Genomic DNA, 8,377 nt, shown 5'->3' on the forward strand with positions numbered 1-8,377 from the left:
GGGCACGCCCACCTGTGACGCGACGGGCCGGCGGGGCACGCCCCTGTGCGTCCGGACGCCGCCCAGTGATGTCACCAGGGCTATAAAAGGAGACTCAGCACTCCCAGTCATTGCTGAGTGCTCTTCAGCCTGTGTGCTTCTGGTGTATTCTGTTTCCTGCTGTGTCCTGTGTTGTATTGACCCTGGCTTGTACCTGACGATTCTCTGGATCCTGCTCCTGCTATTAGTGACCTCTCTGGCTTTAGACCCTGGCTTGTACCTGACTATTCTTTGGATTCTGACTTGGCTTAATCTGATCTCTCTCTTTGGCTCCTGACCCTGGCTTGTCTCTGACCTCCTGCTGGATCCTGCTGGGGTTCTAGGAATCCTTCCTTGGCTGCTAAACCTAGCTTACCTTGACCCTCCTGGTTATTCTACAGGGCTACCCCCGCTCAGCGGGCACCCAGGATTCCATACCGGCACCCGTGCTGCTCATGCCTGTGCCCCCCTGTTGCACTCCAGGGGTCCACAGACAGAACCGCAAGGGAGGTCCTCCTTATCACTTCGGGCCCGCACCACGGTACGTGACACCTACCTATATGATCAAAAGTAAATGGACTGTTTGGGGGTAATGGATTTCAGGTGTTTGAAGAGTACTGTTAATGCTACAAAATACTAAGGCATTTTATAAAAATGTGCACTTCTAACCTTGTGGGAAGACTTTGGAGAAGGCCCATTTCAGTTCCAGCATGACTGTGCCACATTGAGCACTTTTAGGATGAATTAGACTGATTGTGAGCCAGGTCTTCTAGTCCAACATCAATACCTGACCTTAGAAATACTCTTTTGACTGAAAGGGCACAAATTCCCACAAAAACACTCTAAGCTTTTGTGGAAAACCTTCCCGGAAGAGTGGAGGCTAGCCACAGGGAAAGTGGTGAAGGGGGCAATTTCATATTGTTTTTAGAATGGGATGTCCAGCAAGCTCATATAAATGTGATGGTTAGGTGTCCACAACGTTTGGCCATATAGTGTATATTATCAACTGGTTGGCCACCAGCATTCTATGGTGCAGCAATTTTAATGAAATTGTCATCTCAGCAAAACAGGAAAAAGGAAAAAAGAATTATAATGGCACCAATGGCAAGAGCAAAAAAACCACAATATTCGGCAAGTCCCGGTTTCCTGCAAACCTGAAGTACAACAGATGAAGTAAAATGTATTTAAAGGAGAACTATGAGGTGAGTGATTTCCACTTATCCTCATAGTTCGAGCTGTCACAGGTTGGCTCTATCGATCGGGAAGTGAGCAGAAACATGCCGTCGATTCGCTTACTTCCCAAACTTGGCTGCTAAACCTAGCTTACCTTGACCCTCCTGGTTATTCTACAGGGCTACCCCCGCTCAGCGGGCACCCAGGATTCCATACCGGCACCCGTGCTGCTCTTGCCTGTGCCCCCCTGTTGCACTCCAGGGGTCCACAGATGGAACCGCAAGGGAGGTCCTCCTTATCACTTCGGGCCCGCACCACGGTATGTGACACACAGGCACAATTCACCTGCTATCACCATTAACCAGTGGGCTCAAATTGTGATAAATTATCGCGATATTGGAGACCAATAAACACAAAGTCTGCTATAAGCTGGTCTGATTTATTACGGTGCGTTAAGGTTTTTATAGGATAGTACAGACACAAAAGGGAAAAAAGGGGGGTGGAATGTTATGAACTAACTGTTAGATAATATAGAAGGTCAACTAGGAAACTACAAGGCTAAATTGCTAAGAATGGAGGGTGAAAACACTCTTATGCAAAGGTTCAGGCTTCACTTGAAATGAACATACAGTCCTTATTATAAGATGGACGTTCTTGTGCTTTATATATACATCAAGTGGATTTCTCTTTCTCTATATGATAGTCTTGATAATCTGATGTTTGTGATTTTGACTTGTGACTTTGTGATAAGTTCATTTGATCATAACTTGTCTGGAACTTCACATATTCCATCACTTGTCACAGTGTCTCAAGCCCGATTTTTGCAGAGGTTTCATAAAAACAAAGCATATTTCAAAGGTTAAAATTAGTATATGGATATACTGTATGTATACGCCAAGCCTTATAGTCTATGCCTTGAAGCCACTTCAAAGCACAGATGCCATTTTGAGTACATTTTTCTCCCACATTGACCCTTTAAAGCAGGGGTGTCAAACTCAAATACACAGTGGGCCAAAATTTAAAAAATGCTCCAAGTCGAGGGCCGGACTGGTTTAGTGTTTATTGAAATTTAATTTCCCGGAGGAACCTTCCCGAGGGCTTAATAAAGTACTATCTATCTATCTATCTATCTATCTATCTATCTATCTATCTATCTATCTATCTATCTATCTATCATCTTCTGAGCCAGACACTTGGTGTCTCATCTTGGATACAAGTTCATTTATGTCTGGGGCTGAGGAAATCCACAGGATTGAGTGAAGGTGTTCGTCAGTAAGACGACTTCTGTGTTACGTTTTGTTTATCTTCATCAAAAAGAACAGGTGTTCACACAGGTATGTACTTCCCAAACATAGAGAGCATTTGAGCAGCTTGGGTACGCAGCTGGGGCATTGTGTCAGGGATGAAACGTGGAAACTGTGCAGCTCCCACATAATCATATTTTGCCTTGAGTGTGTCACTACATTGGAGCTCAATCAGCTCCATTTGGAGGTTTGATGGTGCGTTTTCAGCTGCAAATGGATTACTGAACAGTTCAAATCTGTTTCTTTGGGCTTCAAAGTCGGCAAATCGCTGTGTGAATTCGGCACCAAGTATGCTGAGTTTTTCGGCAAACTGTGTACTGGGGAACACGGTGTTAGGATCCAAGGCGCCTCCAGGTGGCGCTGGAGCTGAGCCCTGCAGTTCCTGGGCTCACCTGCAGGATTCTCTAGGCATCCAGGAACTGCTAGGTACCAGACCACCACTGGGTGGTGCTGGGACCTGCAGCTCCAGTGCTCACCTGCGGGTGTTTTCCAGCTACCAGTACTTAGCCATCACCTGGTGCTTCCTGGGAGGATATTTAAACCCTCGCTGCAGTCAGGATGATGGCTCAGTATTGTTTCCTGTGAGTCCTGATCCCAGTCCTGAAACTTGAACCTTGAACCCTGATTGTTTCCTGTGAATCCTGAGTCCCCAGTTCTGTCGCCATTTCCGGGGGAACCCTGCTTTCTGTCCAGAGTCCTGTTACCAGTCCTGAACCCTGTTTGTGTCCCGAGCCCGGTTACCCATTTGCAGTACTAGATACCTCCTGTTGCCATTGCCTGCCTTTCCTCCTGTTGCCATTACCTGTTTGTCCTCATGTTGCCATTACCTGCTTGTAGTCTTGTTGATGTTACTTATTTATGTTTGCTTTTGGGTGTTGTTTAGTGTTGCTGTTTATTAAACCGTATATAATACATTCTGCCCTGTCCGGTGTGGCCATAAGTGTTTGGTCTGCCTGTGTGGGTACCTAGGCTACCCCCGCTCAGCGGGCACCCAGGATTCCATACCGGCACCCGTGCTGCTCTTGCCTGTGCCCCCCTGTTGCACTCCAGGGGTCCACAGATGGAACCGCAAGGGAGGTCCTCCTTATCACTTCGGGCCCGCACCACGGTATGTGACACACAGGCACAATTCACCTGCTATCACCATTAACCAGTGGGCTCAAATTGTGATAAATTATCGCGATATTGGAGACCAATAAACACAAAGTCTGCTATAAGCTGGTCTGATTTATTACGGTGCGTTAAGGTTTTTATAGGATAGTACAGACACAAAAGGGAAAAAAGGGGGGTGGAATGTTATGAACTAACTGTTAGATAATATAGAAGGTCAACTAGGAAACTACAAGGCTAAATTGCTAAGAATGGAGGGTGAAAACACTCTTATGCAAAGGTTCAGGCTTCACTTGAAATGAACATACAGTCCTTATTATAAGATGGACGTTCTTGTGCTTTATATATACATCAAGTGGATTTCTCTTTCTCTATATGATAGTCTTGATAATCTGATGTTTGTGATTTTGACTTGTGACTTTGTGATAAGTTCATTTGATCATAACTTGTCTGGAACTTCACATATTCCATCACTTGTCACAGTGTCTCAAGCCCGATTTTTGCAGAGGTTTCATAAAAACAAAGCATATTTCAAAGGTTAAAATTAGTATATGGATATACTGTATGTATACGCCAAGCCTTATAGTCTATGCCTTGAAGCCACTTCAAAGCACAGATGCCATTTTGAGTACATTTTTCTCCCACATTGACCCTTTAAAGCAGGGGTGTCAAACTCAAATACACAGTGGGCCAAAATTTAAAAAATGCTCCAAGTCGAGGGCCGGACTGGTTTAGTGTTTATTGAAATTTAATTTCCCGGAGGAACCTTCCCGAGGGCTTAATAAAGTACTATCTATCTATCTATCTATCTATCTATCTATCTATCTATCTATCTATCTATCTATCTATCTATCATCTTCTGAGCCAGACACTTGGTGTCTCATCTTGGATACAAGTTCATTTATGTCTGGGGCTGAGGAAATCCACAGGATTGAGTGAAGGTGTTCGTCAGTAAGACGACTTCTGTGTTACGTTTTGTTTATCTTCATCAAAAAGAACAGGTGTTCACACAGGTATGTACTTCCCAAACATAGAGAGCATTTGAGCAGCTTGGGTACGCAGCTGGGGCATTGTGTCAGGGATGAAACGTGGAAACTGTGCAGCTCCCACATAATCATATTTTGCCTTGAGTGTGTCACTACATTGGAGCTCAATCAGCTCCATTTGGAGGTTTGATGGTGCGTTTTCAGCTGCAAATGGATTACTGAACAGTTCAAATCTGTTTCTTTGGGCTTCAAAGTCGGCAAATCGCTGTGTGAATTCGGCACCAAGTATGCTGAGTTTTTCGGCAAACTGTGTACTGGGGAACACGGTGTTAGGATCCAAGGCGCCTCCAGGTGGCGCTGGAGCTGAGCCCTGCAGTTCCTGGGCTCACCTGCAGGATTCTCTAGGCATCCAGGAACTGCTAGGTACCAGACCACCACTGGGTGGTGCTGGGACCTGCAGCTCCAGTGCTCACCTGCGGGTGTTTTCCAGCTACCAGTACTTAGCCATCACCTGGTGCTTCCTGGGAGGATATTTAAACCCTCGCTGCAGTCAGGATGATGGCTCAGTATTGTTTCCTGTGAGTCCTGATCCCAGTCCTGAAACTTGAACCTTGAACCCTGATTGTTTCCTGTGAATCCTGAGTCCCCAGTTCTGTCGCCATTTCCGGGGGAACCCTGCTTTCTGTCCAGAGTCCTGTTACCAGTCCTGAACCCTGTTTGTGTCCCGAGCCCGGTTACCCATTTGCAGTACTAGATACCTCCTGTTGCCATTGCCTGCCTTTCCTCCTGTTGCCATTACCTGTTTGTCCTCATGTTGCCATTACCTGCTTGTAGTCTTGTTGATGTTACTTATTTATGTTTGCTTTTGGGTGTTGTTTAGTGTTGCTGTTTATTAAACCGTATATAATACATTCTGCCCTGTCCGGTGTGGCCATAAGTGTTTGGTCTGCCTGTGTGGGTACCTATGCAGGTGTGGGGTCACCTGTGCCGGTATCCCTGACACCAGGGTGGTAGATACCTGCTCTTTCATGGTTTGACAGCATGGAAAATTGCTCAAGTTTTCTTGCAGCATCTGCGTCTCTCATAGGCGCAGCTTGTGTTTAAAGGCCCTCACTGAAGCGTACATGTCTGTGCTCATGTCATTAAGATGGCTCGTGATGTCACACAGAAACGCCAACTCACACAGAAACTTTTTGTCCCGGAGCTCTGTTGTGTCTTTCCCTTTGCTTTGCATAAACTCACAGATCTCCTCACGCAACTCGAAACATCTTTTCAGCACTTTTCCTTGACACTCGGCGGCATTCGGCTATTCACTCACTGCCGTTCGGCCCCTATGAGAATAGGGGCGAACGGCAACGAGTGAGCTGCCGGAGCTTTCGGCTTAGCCGATCCAGATGTTGGATAGGCTGAGTTGAAGTCCTTCCAATGTACGGCTGATTTTGGCCAATGTACGGCTGAAATCAGCTGTACAAGCCACAAGTGAACAGCCGAACGTCATTCGGCTCACTTCACTTTGGCTGGGTTATTCATTCGGCTGCCTTCGGCAGCTTGTGAATAATCCCCTAAGTGTCTTGACTTTTTGCTCTGAAAGTAACCTCTGATAATTAAATTTTTTGATCACCTGCTGAGTTTAAGTTGCCCTAATTTGTGACAGGTTAGCTTTGAGATAAAATCTAAAAAGAGAAGGCTGTCACATACTGAATGACCTAATTCATATATTTTGTTAATGTTCTTCTAATACAGATCCTTTGGTATATGCCTTGCTTTTTGTCTATGGTTACTGACCCAGATTGCCTAACACTACTCTGATTTCCTGCTCTTGTCACTAGCTCAGCTTATTTGAAGCTGCTCTCATTTTGCATTTCTTTTCGTAACATAACATACTAGATGTTACCCCGATCTCCTGATCCAGTTACCAGTTCAGTTTGCACTTCAGTTCACCTCTTATGTTTGAATGCAGTCTGTAACTGACCTTTTTTACAGACAGTTTCCATAATCATGTAATTATCACAGGTCTTGTTCTTACCCTTTTTTCTCAAGCATTGGGTTCCCTATGATGGTGTTTTAGAGGAATTTGAGCCCAGAGTACAGTGATCAGTCTTATGCTAAATACGGTCTCACAGGTATTACTTTAGTATTGCTATTTAAACAAACTTACAGTAGCAGCCGTGAGTTTTTGACTTTTTACTGAGCCAACTTTGGGTTTTCATATATCACTTCTATGGCCCAGCAACTGTCCCCCTTCCTCGCCATGGTGTGTGTTTCGAGCTCACTGGTGCCCTCTGTTTCTTTTAGAATGCAGAGCAGAGGGGAGTTGAGATCTCTGCTGTAATGAACTCAGTAGTGCTCAGTACTTCCAGGTTCAGGGCTGTCAGAGCAGCAACCGGGAAAACATTTAAAGGAGAACTATGGGGTCAGGGCTTTTCCCCATAGTTCTCCTTAGGGTAACGGGAGGACACAAACTAGCGTCCTCCCGTCACCCTAGGTTCAGTATGCCGCGAGCTACAGCTCACGGTATACTGAGACGCCGCAGTCGGAGCGGATCCCGACATCGATGTCGAGATCCGCCCAGCTGCGTGACTGACAGCTGGCTCTGCCTATCTAGAGGCAGAGCCAGCTGTACCCGCCCCCTCCCCCGTCCGTTCCGCCAGTCAGCACTGGCGGATCGGAGCGGGGAGAGGGGTATCTAGCCCCTCCCCTGTCACGGCAGAGAGCCGTGACAGGATCGAGAGGTGAGCAAACCCGGTATGTGTTCGCTCACCTCCCGATCTACTGAGCCGACCTGTGACAGTCTCATTGTCACAGGTCGGCTAGAACTATGAGGTGAGTGAAAAGCACTCACCTCATAGTTCTCCTTTTTAAGTACAGTCTGTACTCGATCTGGTTGGGTGGAGTGCAGAGGAAGCATTAGTAGTCCACAAGAATGCTGATGAGATAGTGTAAACAGAACCAGTCAGTCCACATATGCAATTACATAATGGGTTTGTCAGCCCCTGTGTAGTAGGAATAAAGTCAATTGAAAAAAGTGTTTAAAAATTAAAATATATTATTAGGACTTCTAAAACAAATAATTGAAAGTCCCGTTGTGCATGCACATACAAATGTGAGTCTTACACAGGTACATAAACAACGTTTGCGTGACATGTTAGGTATCGCCATACAAGCCATAGTAATCCTAGGGCCATCATTTATAGTTAACTCTAAATTAATGAGAGTTTTATGGAAAATTTCAGGTATCATAGTTTGTCACCATTTCGTGGCTGCATGATGATACATATTACCGTATGTATTTATTTACTTGTTTAAGTTTCATCCCTTACAATTTACAGAACATTTGGAGATTCTATTTTGTTTGTGTGCACTAAAATCACTTGCTGTTACCTGCACCTGCACCCGGGAGGGACAGATGTTGTGTGTAGCCGCGTGCAGCTGCCTACACATCTCCATGGCAGGACACGGCTGCACGTAGCTACACTCCGAGCCAGACTCGCACATCCGTACAGGTACGGATACATGCATTTGCAGGGGCTTATCTGCTGCAAGGCAAACAAGGCGTTTGCCTTTGGTGGCACTTTCCAGGGGGGCTGCAAAAAAAGCCTGGCAAAGAGAAAATCAGGCAAAGAGAGCAGCCTGTTGGAGCAGGAGGAGGACGAGACGGTGCTGGAGGCAAGAAGGAGGAGCTTGTGGGTGGCTCAGGCTGCCCATACCCCACCATCTGATGGTGGAATGTCCCGGAGGCAGGCTGGGGGGTTTCAGGTACGAGGATCAGCACATGTGTGCAGGGAA

The sequence above is a fragment of the Nanorana parkeri genome, unplaced genomic scaffold (assembly GCF_000935625.1).
Source record: "Nanorana parkeri isolate BGI_ZX_2015 unplaced genomic scaffold, ASM93562v1 scaffold684, whole genome shotgun sequence".
Classification (NCBI taxonomy): domain Eukaryota; kingdom Metazoa; phylum Chordata; class Amphibia; order Anura; family Dicroglossidae; genus Nanorana; species Nanorana parkeri.